This window comes from Temnothorax nylanderi, unplaced genomic scaffold (assembly GCF_030848795.1).
Source record: "Temnothorax nylanderi isolate EJ_2023f unplaced genomic scaffold, tnyl_v1.0 TNYL_tig0050_pilon, whole genome shotgun sequence".
Lineage (NCBI taxonomy): Eukaryota > Metazoa > Arthropoda > Insecta > Hymenoptera > Formicidae > Temnothorax > Temnothorax nylanderi.
Window position 1 is genome coordinate 81,254 of NW_027249112.1, and position 18,917 is coordinate 100,170.

The 18,917-nt window shown below is 42.6% G+C and overlaps 1 long non-coding RNA gene across 1 annotated transcript in view; it reads left to right on the top strand.

Annotated features, from left to right (window-relative positions):
* The window catches only part of LOC139772482 (uncharacterized), a 95,157-nt gene that overhangs the window by 66,090 nt on the left and 10,150 nt on the right, over window positions 1–18,917 (top strand). The window lies entirely within an intron of this gene.

Sequence of the window (18,917 nt, forward strand, 5' to 3'; positions counted from 1 at the left end):
CATAGACAAAAGGTTATACCTACATGTATTTATTTAATTATTCATTTATACTTAATTCATATTTAATTATACATGTATTTATTTAATTATATTGATTATTAAATATATCATTAATTATTTAGCACAGAAATTTTAATTTAAAAATTCTGAAAAATGTCATAGGTGTACATTGAGATCTTAACTATAAGTTTAAACAATAATAATATTATAAAATTAATTTTGCAATTGTTAATTTAATCATTGAACCTTTAGAAAACACCACATAGTCAAACTTTGAACTATTAATTCTCTAACAAACTAAACAAACTAAACTGTAGATAAGTTCATTCATTTCTTTTTTATCAAATATAAAATATAAATTTTATTTATTATTATTTCAAATTGGTTCTATCACTTTTGCAATTAATACAAATCATATAACATTTTTACATTAATATAAAGTTCGTAATTATTTCCTATTCACATAGATAGTAAAATTAGTAGGAAAACTTGATGAAAACCGATTGTTTACGAATGGTTTTGTAATTATAGCTGACAATTTAATGCAATAGGACATATAATATCTTTGATATCTGCAATAGATACTCAGTTTTACAACTACTTTGCATGATATTCTTCGTAATATTTTTTAAATAAATGAAACATTCGAATCAAATAAAGCCTGTAGCGTCGTACATATTTGTATATCCGCAATATCCGTCGTTTCTCTCGGAAATCAAATCACTTCATGATTCGATTATCGGTCATTCCACGTTCACGATGGAAATTTGAATTTCACTTCTCTCTTGCGTGTCTGATTAATATCATGTCCGACAATCATTCCGTTTCGTGATTTAGAAAGTATTATTACGAAGTTTCACTTCACGCGAATGGATAACAGACTTTTACAATTGCGCAACTGTTAATTCTTTAATTTTTAATAAAACTTTTAACCCTGCAATCGTGCGGGTCGTTTGCGTCCTCGGCATTTTGACTATGTGGTGTTTTCCAAAGGTTCAATGATTAAATTAACAATTGCAAAATTAATTTTATAATATTATTATTGTTTAAACTTGTAGTTAAGATCTCAATGTACACTTATAAATTGTTTCAGAATTTTTAAATTAAAATTTCTTTGCTAAATAATTCATATACATGCATAATCTTTTGTCTATGAACACGAAGGAAATTTTTATTGGAAAGACTTATTTTAAAATATTTTTTAATTCAACGTACTAAGCATTTATAAAATAAGGATGATTTTTTTACGTGCGGCAATGATCTTATTAACTTTACTGAAGATAGATTAATACGAGAGAATTGAAAGTTTGATATCAGGAAAAGATATTCCTTCGTCGAATAATCTGTAAAGACGACGCGTTTACGAGGAGAGAATCACTTCGTTTGCAGTAAAAGGCGACAACAACGGGCCTTCGTGTTTAGGGTAGAACCATTCTCTTTCTTTCTCTCTTTCTCTCTCTCTCTCTCTCGTTCTCTCTCGTTCTCTCTCGGTTAGGGTTCAAGGGATCGGTAGTGATTCGGATGATGGTGAGAGGGTTCTTCCGTGGAGTACCGGGTGGGCAGAGGTGGATAACGTTCCGGATAACGTTCGGATAACACTCGGATAACGGTGGGATAATTGGTAGCGGTGATCAGACCGAGTTTTACGATCAGGGAACATGCTCCCGTTGCCACACAGTCGAAACTCTTCTCGCTCTATCGGCCGTGGCCTCTCACGGCCCGTCTTTTTCTTACGTTTTTATCCGTGGCCACGTCTTTGTCCCGCGACGCGGAAAGGACCGCCCGAGGAAAAGTTCGGCGAGGGTGAATCGAACTAAACGGTCGAAACATAGAGAGAAAGAGAGAGAGAGAGAAAGAGTCCGATTCGCCTCGTATTTTTACGACTGGCCCCCTCATAAACACTCACTGAGTTACGGGTTGTTTGCTCTGTCGAAACTGGGCTTTAGGGGCGCTTTATCCGCCATACGTATCCACGAAACGCGCTCTCCGGGATAGCAAGGAATCGTTCTCTTCTTTTTCGTACTTCTCTCTCTCTCTCTCTCTCTCTCTCTCTCTCTCTCTCTCTCTCTCTCTCTCTCTCTCTCTCTCTCTCTCTCTCTCTCTCTCTCTCTCTCTCTCTCTCTCTCTCTCTCTCTCTCTCTCTCTCTCTCTCTCTCTCTCTTTTCCCTCGAGTTGACGCACACGCTTCTCGCGGGCTTCTGCAAATTATGGCCCGCAGCCTGCTTCCGTATTTTTAACGTATCGTGCACCGAAGTGCACTGAACGTTCGAGTGTCTTTATGAGAATCTTCTCTGTGAGTATCATAAACGTCTTTATGTTCTCCAGATTTCATTCAAATTCGCGTGAGCGTGTTATCAATGTTGTGACCTGCGTGAACTGATACTCATGATGATGCTAATTACTCCACGAGATTTTCGCTGACAATTAGAAATTTTCTCTCGACCAAATTCCAGAAGTTTTGCTTTATTAATAGCGAATTTGGGCGCTTGCACTAGTGCACACTGAGTGCGCACTAAGGCTTGTTTATATAATCTATTCTTATATTTAAAGTCATTGAAATACACATTTAAAAACTTTTTAGCCAATAAAACAATCTGTAATATCTATATGGATGCTGTACAAATCATTTTACAGACTAAGAAGTATTTGAGATGATCTGTAAATATAACAATTGATTAAGAACAAGCCTTAGTGCGCACTCAGTGTGCACTAGTCCAAGCGCCCGAATTCGCTATAAGTTTTCTCATTGAATCTATATATGCACGGGAATAATAAATCGACATCTATTCATGCTATCGAGCAACGTTTTCTTTGTTTTGAGTCAACGACATTGATAATTGTCGCGCGTACGCGTCACCAAGCGAATTCGAGCGATAGCTAAAGGGATATTCGCGAGGGAAATGACGGGGGGTGTGAGGCTCGTGGGTATCGAGGGACAAGGAGAGAGCGAGAGCACGGCGACCTGAACGTCGTCGTTCGCATCGGGTAAAGTGGAAACCCGTGTACGCCAGATTATCATCCCGAGTCAATCCTGATCACAGTTCCATCGTGCCGCAAACAGGCAATCCACGACCTTTCCAGCCCTTCCGCCCGCCGCGTCGCCGGTGCCATCGCCTAGCTCCGTTTTCTCGCCCGCTCTCCGACTGGCAAACCAGTTTCGCTAGAAAGAGCATATACCTTTTGCGCGCGATTGAAATCGATGGAGCTACGTGAGGGCGTCCCGCCGCTGCCTCACGTCCCGCTCGATTATTGCGGCCAGAGAATGACGCGCGGAGATATTTTTATGGATGGAAATGGCGAGAAAGTGAGAGAGAGAGAGACGTCGTGAAGGTCCACCAAGTTCGCGGCTCCAACCATTTTTCCAATTCCTCGGAGACTCGGCCTGTATCCCACTCCGCCTGCTCCTATCCTGCTCTCCATCGACGATCAGCAGTCCATTAAAGCTTAATAGCCGAAGCATTAGGCCCCAGGGCAGATTTTGTTCCAACGGAAGTGAGATAAATGTATCTTTCAAATGCTCCTAGTCCCCCGTGATCTGTCGGTAGCAATGCTGAAATTGTTATTCCTCCTTTTGAACGATTACGTTTTACACCATCGATCAAAACACTCTCGAAATATTTAATCTTATCGGTCAGTAAACGTAAATTTCTGAATTTTTATCGAAACTTTTTAATTTGTAATGTTGAGTATTATTAAAAGCGATAATCAAATTTCGATGCACATGTTTATCAAATCAAAATGCATTAGCACATCTATTTAAAAGATATACATACATATATCACTGTTGGAAAATTTTTGTAGTTTTGTTAAAAAAGGTCCTTGTTAAAATTTTTGTGTAAAATAATCAACACATACATGTGTAGATTTAACATATGCCTGCTATGTTAATTGAACTTAACAAATTTAAAATGTAAAATTATTAAAATAATTTAAAAAACATGTTAAAGTAACACAATTTGAACGTATTTATTAAATGTATTAAAATTTACAGAAAAAGAGTGTTGATTTTATCTTACAATCTTAACTTCAACATAAAAGTTACATAGGAATTACATTTCCTTTCTGTTGAAATATTTTAACATAATATCGGTGTTATTATTTAACACATTCATATTATGTTAAATTAACACAAAAATTTGAGTGGACCGTTTGGGACATGTGATTTATGTTATATTTAACACAAATTTTCCAACAGTGTACAGAGATATAACAAAATGTATACTTTTTATGTAATATTAAAACATTTTTTTTTACTTATCAAATTTCTTGTTTCTTTATCATCCATTAATTACGCAGAAATCCCACGAGCATATTGCTGTCTGTCCACACGTATTCTCGAATCGTGCACATAACTTTTCTTACGCGAGCCTCACGAAGGATCGTATTAGGACGGAGTCACGTTAATTCAGAATGCGTCTTGAGACGACGACGACGACGACCGTGCACGACTTGTCGAGACTTGCAGGCATGCATATCCTTCTCGGTTCGCTCCTCCGTATCGAGCTAATGATGCGCGTCGGTCGGATCATCAATCATACTTTCATTACGTGGATCCCAGCTGCTCCACATTGACTTCGCGGCCCGCGGGGCATTGTTATTATTCCGAGATGAGAGATGCATTCCCGCGCACGAGCGCGCACTAACCCGCGTTTCGCGCGTTACACAATGCGTGCGTGCGTGCGCGCGCGGAATGCCCCGCTTATCGCCGATAACGGCTGCAGAAGCCATCGCGATCGGTAAGTTTACGATTCATCCCGTTCGCCTTAACGATCACAGATCCGTATCTGCGTTCTGCGGAGAATGCAACACGGAGAATGCGTTTTCTTGCCTCGACATACGTGGGTTGCGCGAGTTGCTTGATATTCTGGTAAACACATAAAGTGCAACATCGTCTGCGATGCTCATCGCAATTCTCACACCGATATTTTAATATTAATGAAAAATATATCGTTGGGGCGTTACGAGTAACAATTTTTGATAATCGCAGTAAAAGCTATTCCTAACAAATCTTATAGTATTACTTTATGCGCACAGTAGCATACAATTTTTCTGCGTAGGTGTGTGAGACTAAGAACCGGTTTATACTTGAAGTTAACGCCTTTACGCATCGTTAGTCTTCTTTACCCTGCATTTAGAAATAGAATAAATTTGACGGCATTAACGTGTCGTCAAGAGGTATAATTATACACGGCTTTCCCCAGCGAGCTTCCCTAAAGTTCTACTATATATAGCGATTGTGCTCGAATGGATTACGGTTATCCTTTATCCGGCAGTGAAGGAACGGCTCGCCGAAATTAGTGTAAAATTAGTCGGGCGCGCGCACGCACGTAACGCGGACAGTAAACCTTTGCGCGTGGTGTTCTAACGCCATCGTTCTTAATACCGCTCATAAAAGCGCGTGATCCCTTTTAAATCCTCCCCCATTCAATCATACACGACCGCCGCGCGTAGGCACTCGAACTATAAACTATAAACCGGTGGCGCATCGTTTTACGACGTACAAGCTGCCGCCGTGTATCCCTCTTGCGAGATTCTATTAGGTTTATATGCTTGGAGAGAACCGTGTCACACGTGGTTAGGATAGGAAAGGTACACTCGGATATACAATCTTGAGAATACATAGAAAAAATACGGTACAGCGCGATGTATCATTATCGCTGTCTCGCAATGAAAATAACGATAATTTGATTGACGAAGTTCCGCGTGTAATTTGCCTTACGTAGACATTTGTTATCCGACATGCGAGATCATGTCAAGTGTAATAGCGTCTCTTTCCTGTTTACTAATGACATATAATTAATTATGTATCTCTTTCTTGTGGTGAAACGTACGATGAATTTAATCAAATATGAAGTAAGTATAAATAAAAATTAATAGCTACTGTAATCGTCAATTGAGAAGAAAAAAGCGTTTGCCAGTAAAAGGTAGCTACTAATAAAGGAAATGCAAATGTGTCTAATGGTTACGTGTGAGAAAAAGGTTTAATTGCAATGTACGAGAGAGAAGCAACGTTACTCTCTCAAATTGATTCCGCATTCTCTCGGTAATAACTTTAATCCGCGGACATTTACTGAAATGAACTGCACTTGGTTTCTTTCTGGCAGTACTCCGACGTACCATACCATGTTCAGACACTGTCTAACGTCAAGGCTGTATATAGTTACAGCGCTGGTAACACCGGTAGAATCGTCGTCCCCTCACGTGCTGCCAGAACGACGCAGTAAAAACGTAACAGCGGCACCGAAGTACCGTAAAGCTGCGACCGTACGGTGCATTTCGTGACGATACCGCGATAAAAGGTGTCTGCCACCTCCATGGCAACGATACGACTGAGGTATATTTGTCGAATTTTTTTCTGTCTTGGAGATGACCGTTGCTGAATTAAGTGTACCTCCATTTTACCGAATTATACTACATCCGGTTTTATTAATTATTGGGGTGGATATATATATATATATATATTGCTTTTTGTACGTGCATCGAATAAAATTTGAGAGATTTAATTAACGTGATTGGAGTAGTATTAGAATTCAATACTTTAATCCATGCTATATCGAGGCTCGACTCAATATTTGACACGGTGACATGCGTAATTAAACAGCGATACGATTAATGAAGCGGTTTCCCTTTGTAGTCGACATAAAATATCCAATTACGACGCGAACGGTTAATCGCTCAGCGTGGCCGTTATACGTCTCCAGTCGCCACCGATGAAAGACTGGTGGCCGCAACGATGACCGATCTATTCACCGATTTCTGTCGCGGCTTGTTTCTCGCGCGGTAATTACTCTTTCCGAGTATACGAGACTCGCCGTCATCCTCCTCGTCGTCGTCCTCCTCCTCTTCCTTCTCGGCAATAAACGACTTCCCACGAATTGCCTCCGCTATAATCTCAATAAACATCGCTCATCCAGGCGCACTCAACTCCTTCGTCCGTTTGGCGGCTTTATGAGCCGGCGTTTGCATTAGTTGTATGAGAGAATCTTCGAGGAAAGCAGTTGCGACGTGTCCATCGACGATATCTTAATTGTCGGTTTTGCTTATTATTCGCTGCATTCTGCCGGTCGAGTCGGAGGTCAGGATGACACGCGAGAAGTCATAGATCAACACGAGTAGTCGCGTTCGCGTTGTCTCGTCTTTTTTTTTTTGTCGTTCCTCCGCTGTCGGGCCACCTTGTCTTTTTTGCTGTGTTTGGTACCTCTTCTTGTCGGCCGTTTTCACAGAAGCTTGATTGTCATTTACGACAATCGCTTCGTCTTCTTGCCCCATCATAGATCGGCGGATTATACTTACGACCAATAAGTTATTCTCCAAGCTCGGTTATTACATAAGCTTCTTTTTTACACAATTTTTTCGGGTATGAGTATATAAATAGTGAATCAGTTAGTATATTCAGTACATTAAAAATATTATGATCATGTCGGTTGCCTGATGAATTAAAAAACCTGATAAATTAACGTGATTGTCAAAATACTTTCATCGTACAAAGTAGTTTGAGACGCATATCGAATATTGTGCGCCCAATGTATAGCGCAAGAACGAATCCTATTCTGCGGATCTAGTCGACGCAGACCATTCGTCACGCACTCGTCGAGAGCCTCGGTTTCGATAACGTCGCTCGGTCCCTTCGTTCTTTCTCTCTCTCTCTTTCCTAGTCGTCCCGTTTTCGCCCGTTCCGATGGATATAACTGTGTTGGTTTGCGGAGCGCGCTATCTGGCTGCCAAAGATCCCTTGGAGCAGAACCTCCGGAACGAGCTGGGCCAGACCAAACCAACATATAGCGCGTCCACTCCATCTCACTTGGCCGCTATCCCCACTTTCCTCACGTCGAGGCTGCGCTCCAACCCCCTTAGTCCGGTCTTTTTCAACCCCCGATTCCCCTTAACGCTCCCTTCTTCGCCGTTCGTCGTGATCCTTCCTCCTCTGCTCAACCACCGGATCGGCCCGGCGTCGTCCCTTCCGCGAGGGCCATCAATCAAGGTTGTCAATTTGTAATGGCGATTCTCTGTGTCCATCTCGGGGTGGGTCCAGACAGTCCACCCTCCACCTTTCTCCGTCTATCCTCGCACATCGACGATCTCTCTGTTTCCGTCGTCCTCTCTTCCCCCTTTTCGCCTCAACACTCCGTATACAGCTTCAACCCCCGCTTGAAGGAGCGAGAAAGAGGGAGAGAAGGGGGTGGAGGATGGTGGATTTTACGAAGCTGGACACCAGCCCGCTGTAAACGTTCCTGCTGGCACTGATGGGATATCGGCCGACGAAGAAAAAGAGAATGCTCCCGCCGTCGAGTTTAACGTCCCCCGTGGACCCGGGCGCGCTAAATAAAATGGATGTTCTGGGGTCGAGAATCGAGAGAAATTGTACGGCGGATTCCCTAAAATGTCACCGGAGGCGTCGACATGGACTGCTCGATGGCGCACCGACGCCGATGCGTCGAAATCGAACGCGTTCGATTTCGACAGATCCCATTTGATTCCGCCGAAATGGGCGATCGGTTTTATCGCGTCGCTTATTTGTACGAATTTTTCTTACGGAATTTTTCACTACCTTCCAAAACTTTTCGAAAATTGTGTCTATCTTTTAATACAGATGTATAATTTTTATTAAACCGATCAGATCGAGCGATTGTTATTTATGCAAGTGTAAAATTTGTGATTATATTCTCTCTTCCGCTGTTATAAATAATTAACTGCACGGCCAAATCTGATTTATCGCTCCGATTAATTTACTTAAACATAAACTCGCGACCATACTTTAGTAGGAATAATCGAGGGAAAGTCTGAGCTAAAAAGGAGGAGCGGAATGGACGAGATCGATCGAATGGTCCAAGTAGAGACGATTTCTTCCCTCGTTGTGTCCCTATCGACCGTCGCCAAGCTCTTTTTTCTCTACGTTTCGCGTCACGTAGACGTGATATAGAGTTACTTAGAGAGCCGATCCCCCGCACATTACTGCCCTACGTTTGAAAGGTGCCGGAGCGGGTCCTCATACGACATAGATCATACGTTAATTGAAATGGGGTTCATGCGCGCCAGTCGAATACAAACGACCGACTTATAGAAATGTTATTATTTGCTACCGTACAGCACCGTGGGGAGAACATAACCGGGACACTGTCGGGCTTAACGGAGGAAATTGCGTTCCGTTCGTATCAACGTTTCGTTGAGCTCGATGCATAAAGGAGCGTCGATGGAAGCCCTATCAAATTCTTTTCGTTGCAAATGAGGAAACATCGTCGGTAGTAAAACCGATATAAGCACTTATAATATTGTTATGCGTTATTTATATGAAAATAACATGTTGGAATGTCGGCATTATACTGTCACGTAAAGGCGTGCATATAATTTTAAATGTAATAATTTCATCCGTTTAGAGAGACTCGTTTTCTCTTCAGAGTAATTCGCTGCTAATCCAACGGAGTCGAAGTATTAGTATATTGTAATCAGGAGATTAATTACAAAATAGCAACAATGGCCCTTAGTGGAACCCATCGCACTCGCGTAATTACAGAGCGCCAGAAACTGCCGGCAGTAGCCGTGCGCCGTTAATACTCGGCCGAATGTAACAATAACTCGCAGTCGCCTCCCCTAACTGCCGAACTTTGATCCATTCTATGTAAACGAGCATAGGGTCCATTTCGTTACGCATAGGTATATATAAATTGGCACGAGGGCGGGAATCGCTCGGACACGGAAATGAAGTCTTGGACGGTCACGATCGGTATGAAAAGATAAGGTCCGAGTTCTCTCTCGAGGGCGCTGGACAACGCCCTTTCTCCCTTGCTCTTCAAACCTCTCTCTTTCCCTCTCTCTCTCTCCTTCTCTCTGTTTCATATACGCTTTCCACTCCGCCAACGAGATTTTTCATGGCGTGGATCGCGTCCGGTGTATCAAGTCATACCCAGAAGGCTGGAGCTTCCAGCCGTAGCACGAAGGGTGGCCCTATCTTATCGGCGTAGCCATAATGGCCTGTTCTATCTCATCTCCAGTCTCGTTGACCGTTTGCCCCCTAGACCACTTTCGCCATCAAGGCTTTACCGCGGTAATGGCGATCAGGAAGAAACCTGGCTGACTCGCCGCTTCAGCATCATACGCGAAAGAGGAAAAAGATTCGTATCGTGAAAATATTGATGCTTGTGCTGGCCTGTAGTTTTACCAAGCATCGATTTCAAGTTGTTCGTATATACGAATGGCACACTACGATCTTCCGAAATTAAGTCGTTCGTAAGTTATATTTTATCTCTCACGTTTAGATACGCGATCGTCGCCGAGACGAATAATAAAAACTGATTGGAATTTGTAATTGACTTGATAATAAAAACGCTCTAGGAAAACCGTTTAGAATTAAAAATGCTTAAAAAGTGTATTAAATTAAATAGCAAATTCACCTGAGAGACTTCACTTTCCATTAACTCGACATGCGTTATAAACATGCGTGAAATGCGTGAGAACGTACAGTGTGGTAATCAATCGCGCGATGCAACAAAAGCCAGATTGCGAGGCGCAATGCATTAACGATGCTGATGGACTATTCAATCGAACGCAGCCACACTGGTTGCGGCTGTTACAAGCTTGATAAAGGACGTTATATAAAATGTGCATCGCGTCGGAGCGTTTTTGACTCATAGGAGGGTACTCTTCGTTCAGAGGCGCGCTTAAGAACAGATAGAAAGTTCCGCGCAGGCGAAATATATTGACGAGGCTGACTGGCTATTTAGCTATTAAGCTATTATGCATTATTATCGCCCATCGGTCGGCGGTTCCGCGCCCGCGCGCCGTGAAATAAAGTTGTCTGCAAAGTGCATTTCATCTCCACTCGGAGCCGGTCGGAGTTGGCCGGAGTTCTATTAAGAAATGGCACGCTAAGTAATTACATCGTGTGATATCGATCTCGAGATCGATCCTACCTGTGACCTGGAAAAAGCCGGACGAGAATCGTTACTCAGCGGCGGATTATATTGCACATTCAGAAGAAACGGAACGGACGGAGTTCCCTCCGCGCGACATTTAAACGACCAGCCAGCCACCACCGTCGGAGCTTATTTATGCCTGTCGTAAGGAGATACACTTCCGACGTTTGTGGCTCTCATAACCTCGGTTTATTGACACTGTTAAGAATAGTTCCTATAATCCACGGATCAGACTTTAGGCTACAATGGCGAGCCCGATGCTCGACGCGCTGTCTCGTTAAAGCGGTGGAGACAGGTGCGAATTTAATAGTTTTATATTAAATTTTAATTATTGCGTCGTATTGTTATCTGCGGCTCGCTTTTATCACTGTCGCAAGTACAGTTCCTACGACGATTTATTAGCCCAAAACAACGTTTTACAACGCTTCAAAATTTATATACAATATATATATATTTTTTTTATTTTTTTTATTTTTTTGGGAAAAATTTCTTTACCACAACATTCGCACAAACTGCAAAAATTAGTATGTGTTTTTTTTTATGGGTATAAAATCTCAGATACGATTAATGTATTTCGTAGTTTAGTATAGTAGTTTGCAACATAGTAGACTAAGCCCGATTATCATAATTTATAGCCAGTAGGTTAATTATAAAATATCTAAATATTATGCATGCCATATAAGATGCGATAATATATACTTCCATGCTGCCGTTCTTACGCTTCGTAACCTTATAAATATTAATAAACGATTTATGGACAGTGCGAGAAACATTTTCTCCCTCGGTGTATCGTCGGTCATTAATTATTTATCGCGTCAACTAAAGAGCCAGTCAGCCGCGAGCACTCATTAGGTTTTATCGGGAAGACCAGATGAATTTAGCGAATCGCGATACTGCACGCTGCATCGCTGACAGAAATTTATGTCAATTCGCGGTGGTGTGGGTGCGCGCCATAGAAGAAGGGCCGAAGCTAAAGAACTGGGTTAAAATATGCCAACGCCACCGCGAACCCCGAAGAGTAGAGCAAATTAATTTCGGCTTGTCACAAGGACGATCATCCATAAATGCAATAGCTTCTTTGCTTTCTCCTCATCGCTTCGTACGTTCCGCGTTCTCTTCTTTGCCTCTTCCCGATCTATCGACCAACATCTCGCGCGAGAAAAAGAGCTCGCAATAATCGTGATTTATGTATTCATTACCAACCACTCTTCGGCACGACTCGTTTGCACTGTTTTCAGAGCTGCTGGCTCACAATATTCGCCCCGATGCCGCAGTTTGTTTTCAATTTCGGAGCCTTTTCGGACAGGACGCATTATTGCACGATGCTTTCGATCGTTGGTCATTCTCCAAATAGCTGTTGCGACAATTATCGCGAATTAGTCTTTGTTCTCCGTTTGAATTTAAACTTTCCTACTATTTTTTGAATCTTACGAAGTTTTTGTAAAGTTCTATGATCGTGATTGAAGCAGCTTACGTAAATGATTCTTATTCGACAAAAAGAAAACGCGGGATCACGGAGTGAATTTTACGTACGAGTGAATTTTGCTATTCAGCGTATCATGCAACCGACATTAGCGCGAGCGAGATTTTGGTCGTACGCGGGGGATCTCTCGTTGATTTTCGTTGCCAACATTCTCCGAATGTTCCGCGGATGAGATATGCTCGGGCTTCATAGCGGCAGCTGGGCCGATCGATGTCCGCGCACGGTTAGTGGATATTCGAGTAGAACGAGTAGAGAACGTTGGAAAGAACCGAAACGGCCAGGCGCGCGCGCGGGGGTTGGACGTTAGGAAAGGGAAGTTGCTTGCTGGAGACAGCGGAAGAAAAATAGCGGAAGTCATCGACCTCCGAAGGGCTATATATCAGAGAGGGTCGCGGGAGGATGGTAGAGGAACCCTGGCGAGCGTAGTGCGCGAGTGTTCTCACGTACGTACACGACGCATCCGCGTCTGTGTGCGCGCGGATAAGTGGAAAGGGTAAAAGGGGGCGAGTTTTCGTGCGATTCGCGAAGTGTACCAGCCAGAGGAATGAGAACGAAGACGTTGAGGAGCTGGAAGGACGAGAGGGATAAAAGTTGGAGAAGTAGTCGTGGAGAGATAGTACGGAATCTAGGATAGTAGTCCTACCGTTTTATCATCTAACCGAGGCGAGGACAACGACAACGTCGGCGGTGGTGATTTCGTTCCCTTTTTACTCTCGTTCGCTCCTTCGCAGGCCCCGCCGGGTTTATCTTAAATGAGAACTCCTGGCGGGCTTAACTCGGCTTGCCGAGGTTACTCCGGGTGCCTTTTACCTCCGCGACAGGATATATCTCTGATTGATTAAATTCCTGCAATTACGTCGCGTCGTATATCACACCGCCCCGACTCACCCCCGAGGAGAGGGTGAGAGAGTTGAACGCGTTGAACAAAACTGGGATTCGGACAGGCGCGTCAAGATTGGCCCCTCCGTCGGTGGATTTGCGTCAGCAACGCCGTTTTAGATTTCATTGCGGTAGACATTGTACTGACAGCGGGCAGCCCAACATTGACTGAATTGACAAGGTTAATTTTACTCCACTACAGCGGTAACATATGTTGGCGCTCTAACTATCGTGCATGCGAAAATGAATACAAGTTTGTCATTTGATATTAATACAATATATAGGATGAGATAAATCATTTTGTAGTTATAATTGTACTTAGTTGCAATCCATACAGTATTTGCTCTTTGTAAAATGTTTTATCATCGTATGTAAAGTATAAATATTGTACATATACATCAATACCAGTTATAAAATCCAGTTTTCCACGCAAACCCAGGTGTTTAAGCGATATATCATGTTTTGTACTTTATAATTGTATGCGTTATTACTATTATTGTACCGCGTCACTATTATTATATTTGACATCGGTGCACGGATACAGCGTCAGAAATATACAATGTAAATTACAGCACGCGCTTCGACAATGCGACGCAAATCCGAATAAGCGATGCGCAACAATGCCAAACGATTTCCGCAATTGTTGCCATTATCGTTTTAATCATAGCATTTACGATCACGTCTCGACAATGGTAGCGCCGCCGAATCGGCAGATACATTGTTACTACGTCACAATACAACGACGCCGCGACACCGATATTATTTTCCAACTCGACGACATTATCTACAATCACTGTCGAAATGAACAATGCGTGGAAGCGAGGAGAAACGCTCGGCAAAGAGAAAAAGAGAGCCCGTAAAGAGAGCTTATACAGAAAAAGATACAGACGAAGCGTGGATGGTATATAAGAGATAGAGAAATAGAGGGTGAGAGAGAGAGAGAAAGAGAGATAGAGAGAGAGATAAAGGGAGATACAGGAGAGGGAGGGGAACGGGAATAGGAGACCAGGCAGCAGCAGGGCGGATGAGTTATTAGATCCGGCGTATCCGGTATTGCGTCGCGGATGACCAATAGTTTCATCGAGGGATTGTTGAAGGTTCCGGAGCACATTTCCGACTTCCGCTTGGCGAATCGTCCTTCCGTCTGCCCTATCGCTTCTTCTTCGTCGTCTTCTTCCGATCGTCATCGTTGCGGTCCCGTCGGTAGCCGCCGGAATTCTGCAGTCGCGAAATATGGGGGCTCGAGCTCTAAGTCGCTCGCGGAAAAATATATACAGAGAGAAAGGCGAAACTTGTATTCTTCTAACGTCACTGTTAACTACCGACGATCTTTTACGTCTCTTCTTCCTCATTCCTTCTTTCGTCGACTGCTCGTCTAAGAGGTAGTTTGATTCTCAAAGGCTATTGTTGCCCTCCTGTACAAGTGTTTTCACGACGATGTCGACCAACGTGTTCTCATTCTACACTACACGAGAAATATTCGAAATTTCCGGACACGTTGCGTGCTTCTGTTCCGAGAAATGTCATTAGAATAATAGGATCGTGAATCAATATTTAGGTGATGTTCACTTTCCTGTATCGGACTTACTGAATATCTGTCTTCTTCGCATCCGAACGTAATTATAAATAAGGATAAGATGAATGTCAAGAATATGGAACATTCTTTCTATTATTATAATTTAAATACTTTTTTTTGTTATGTGCGTATATAAAGAAATTTTATTCCATTTATTTCCCATACTATTAACTACTTCCTTTACTTATACGTTTTTAACTGCAATACATATACTATTGCGTAAACTTTCTCTCGATATACTCGAGGTTATCATTTATTTTACTAACTTACATGGTATTGCATTACCAGTTCATAAATTATACAGGAGGTTCGTGTTCGTGATTTTTCTTTACTGATAAATATAAGATTTAGACTATTTAAAGATATCTCCTCGAAGGTTTTGACGATATTATTGTACCATATGTATTTTATCAGTAAAATGTATGCATTTTACATATTTTAGCTTAATAGGATCTATCAGGAAATACGATAGCGCACGTAACACAAAGAACATTTAACCGAGAATATCTGATCGAATCATAATAGATGTAATTGAATTAATAAGCGTTACGAAATGAATATTCGTAAGGCGTTACGAGTTGTCAGACGGAGCCTTGCGAAAGTGAAACCCAACAATTTGTCCGACCCGGTTTAACCGGCTAATCCTTCGCCCCGGTACGCCGCAGCTTCGAAGTACTTCTTCGTGGACCTTTTCGTCGAGCACTTAGCGCTCCTTGCTTGGTCGCTAATTAAGTTGTCAATTCCGAGCGGGTCGTCGGGGATGAGATGGAACTTGGGTGCTTCCTTTAAATCTTGAGTGGAAGTTCGTTACTGCACTCGGCCACGGTGAACTCCGGAAACTGATGGTTGTTACTTAGACTGCTCATATCTATCATGGTTTCCCTCGCTCTCTTCCTCGCAAGCATCCTTGCCACTTTGCCCCCCCCCCCCTCTCTCTCTCTCTCTCTCTCTCGTTCTCGCCTCCGTTCGCGGTTTTAGCACCCTCCTTCGCGAAAGCGTCCCTCCTGGAAACTCTGTCGGTAACGTTAGGTCGGGTTATATCGAACCCAGGAAACCTCCGGCGAGGAGGAGAACTCGACTTGAACTCCGATGGAACTCCGGACGGAAACTCGGCGTGAACACTCGGCGTGTCGCCGCCAACTAAGTTGGAGAACACCACCCACTAACCTCCGTAAGGATTCCTCGCTCATCTAAGGGAGCATCGGTGGCAGCCGGAGAGTCCGACCACCTTACACGCCTCCGTACCCTTCAGCTCCGATCCTCCGCCTACCGCTATGAACGTGGGCCAGGCATTCAGCCAGCCCGCAACCATAAGTTACTACTAATGTTGTTCCCGTGTTCCGCGGCCGAATTTATTGACGAGGATGGTTAGCTGTACTTGTAAAATTCCTACGCACGAACTATTTTTGTTAGCTTCTTCGCCGCCAAATGTAAATATCAACATAATTTTCATGTAAATTTTATTATTTTCCGACCGATCATACTGGGTGAAGTTCAAACTGTGGTATATAATATTCTGACATCACACACTTAAATAATCTTAGAAAGTCTTAGAAACTTTTCAGACTTTAATATAAATTTTAGTTCAACGATGCTGGAAGACCGTGAAAACATATCTTCTTGTAAAGTAGTTCATCCTTATAAGCTTCTAACTTATTTTCTTCTCCTATTTTGAAGGAAGCAGTTCCGTTTCGCGGCCGAACTTCGACATTCCACCACTTCGAGCGAGTCTGTGTCGCGAAAGTTTAATTAGATCCACCTTGAGGCAATTCCAGGGCCCTTTTGCCATCGGTCGCCACGGCGGCAAGTTAATGAGTCGATAATAAATTTTATTCGGTTACAAAGATAGTGGCCTTTAATGAATCTGAGGAAATATTCAAACTATCGCTTCTCGTTTGATTACCGCCAGAATTCGATTAATTTTGCTTCGTGGTTAGTTAAAAAATAAAATTCCTGTTACTTTATATCTCACTTAGAAGATCGTTTTTTCCCCCCTTTCTTTAATATATCTATATAATTCTGTAGCCGTAATTAAATTTTACGGCTATAAACCTAAACGAGAATGAAACAAAACGTACTCAAACGCGTTTTCATCTTACATCCAGCCATTACCGAAGCGGTGAAGATCCATTTTCACCGCGAACGGAACATTTTTCTAGCGATTTAGCCGAGTAACGATTAACACACATACACACACACGGCCGCTTCATTTCCTACGATCCCGCAGCGAATTCGCCTAAGTAAATTACCAGTCACGGGATAGAGCCTGGGAAGCATACCGGCTTCCTGGGCAACGGATTTTGTGTGACGACAGCCGGGGACGGATGCCAGGGGGCTGGTATGGGTAGCTTTGTGGATTTACACGATACCGAAATACAAGCGGCGAACCGACCTCGACCGGGGGAACTTTATTGCATTACGCCATGCGGCGTTTTTCCTATCGTCGTGGTCTCGTTGCACCGTCGGGCTCTAACCTCATCGAATTGACCCTCTACTTTGGCTTAGCCCGGGACAGAAATAATGTTCCTCGTCCTGCGGTATTCCGGCCTCCGTCGGAGAATCAACGAATTCCCCGGATGACTCTGAAGAGCCGCGCGAGGATTCCCGACGCCGTAAGAACGGCCATTAAGACGGCGATAATAGCCGGCGATAATTCGCCTTTGTTAATTAAAGCGTAACGAGGCGATAGCTCAAAGGTTTCATATAGTGGATCCGAGTACGCGATCTTCATCTTTGATCCTCCGCAATGCGACTCGTGATTTATTCACAGGAAATTCCCGGGACGCTTTTATAGATTCCGATTTTATCTCTAGATAAATCCGACGTAGATTTCTTTTATTACTAGGTATGAGACTCGATCGGTTGTATATATAATCGGAGAATTATTATTTACATCGATTTTTAATATTTAAATATTGCACGTCCAAACATTATACACTCACAATAGCAATTTGTTATTTATCATAAAATATATAAGAACATAAAAATTATATTTAAATCATTTAAACAAAATTAAATTTATATATCAAATTTTATTTTTCACTAAGATTTTATATAATCTCACATGGTAGATATTAATACATCGTTATCTAGCGTTTGTATCGCCACGCGAGAGAAACTTTCCTATCGCGCGAATAATTGATCTGATCTAAATCAAACCTAATCGCATTTTGTTCCAAGACACTTTGCTGTGCATCGCCACGAGTCTTAACGACTTGTAATTTGCGGGCATAGAAAGGGACGGCTATGCGAGAAGAATCCTCGCGGGTACACCACCAGGTTGCCCCTCCGTTCTCCCCTCAGCCTTTCCCCAATCGGGTCTCTCTCCTCGTAGCCTCTCCCGTCGACGTTGCATCGCTGCAAAGAGAGAAGAGCGATTCCTTAATTTCCCATATTGTGGCTCGTCTCGGCTATCCCAGGACGCCCCGCTGCGTTATAGCGCGGTTTAATCACACTACAAGCGCGCATCCCTCGTTAGCGGAATATCGTGGTGGCTATAATATGAGGCTACATTCCACGTGGCGTATACTACATCGCGAGACGCGGCATGCCGTGCAAGACATTTCCACCGCGCGGGAGCGGCGCGGCGTCTAGATCTCTCGCGCTGCCGTTGCGAAATCGGTAATAACCTTTTGACTTTTCTTCAGCTGAGAAATGGAAGGCAAATTGACGCCGTTACGCTTTACACGAATTGCGAATCGGAGAGATCCAGGTTGTTGAAGCGAGACATTAGACGATATCGAATAAATCTCTTGTCCGCGATTTTTTTTCGTTGAGAACGGTAATTCAATCTTTCTACCACAAATTGGAAATTTTGCAGCATTGTCGCTTGATTTATTTTATAAAAGCTGTTCAATTACTCTATTTTTTCCTTACATCCCTATAATCCTTATAATTTAAGATAATTATAAAATTTAAATTTCGATGCAAAGAGAGAATTAATATTTTTTTTACGTAACAAAATATCGTTTTTGTAAAACTTCGTGTAATACTTTGATAAATATATATTTCCGCGTTTTTGGAGTAGCTTTGAATCGCCGCGAAAACATTCACGTCACCCTGAGTGTCT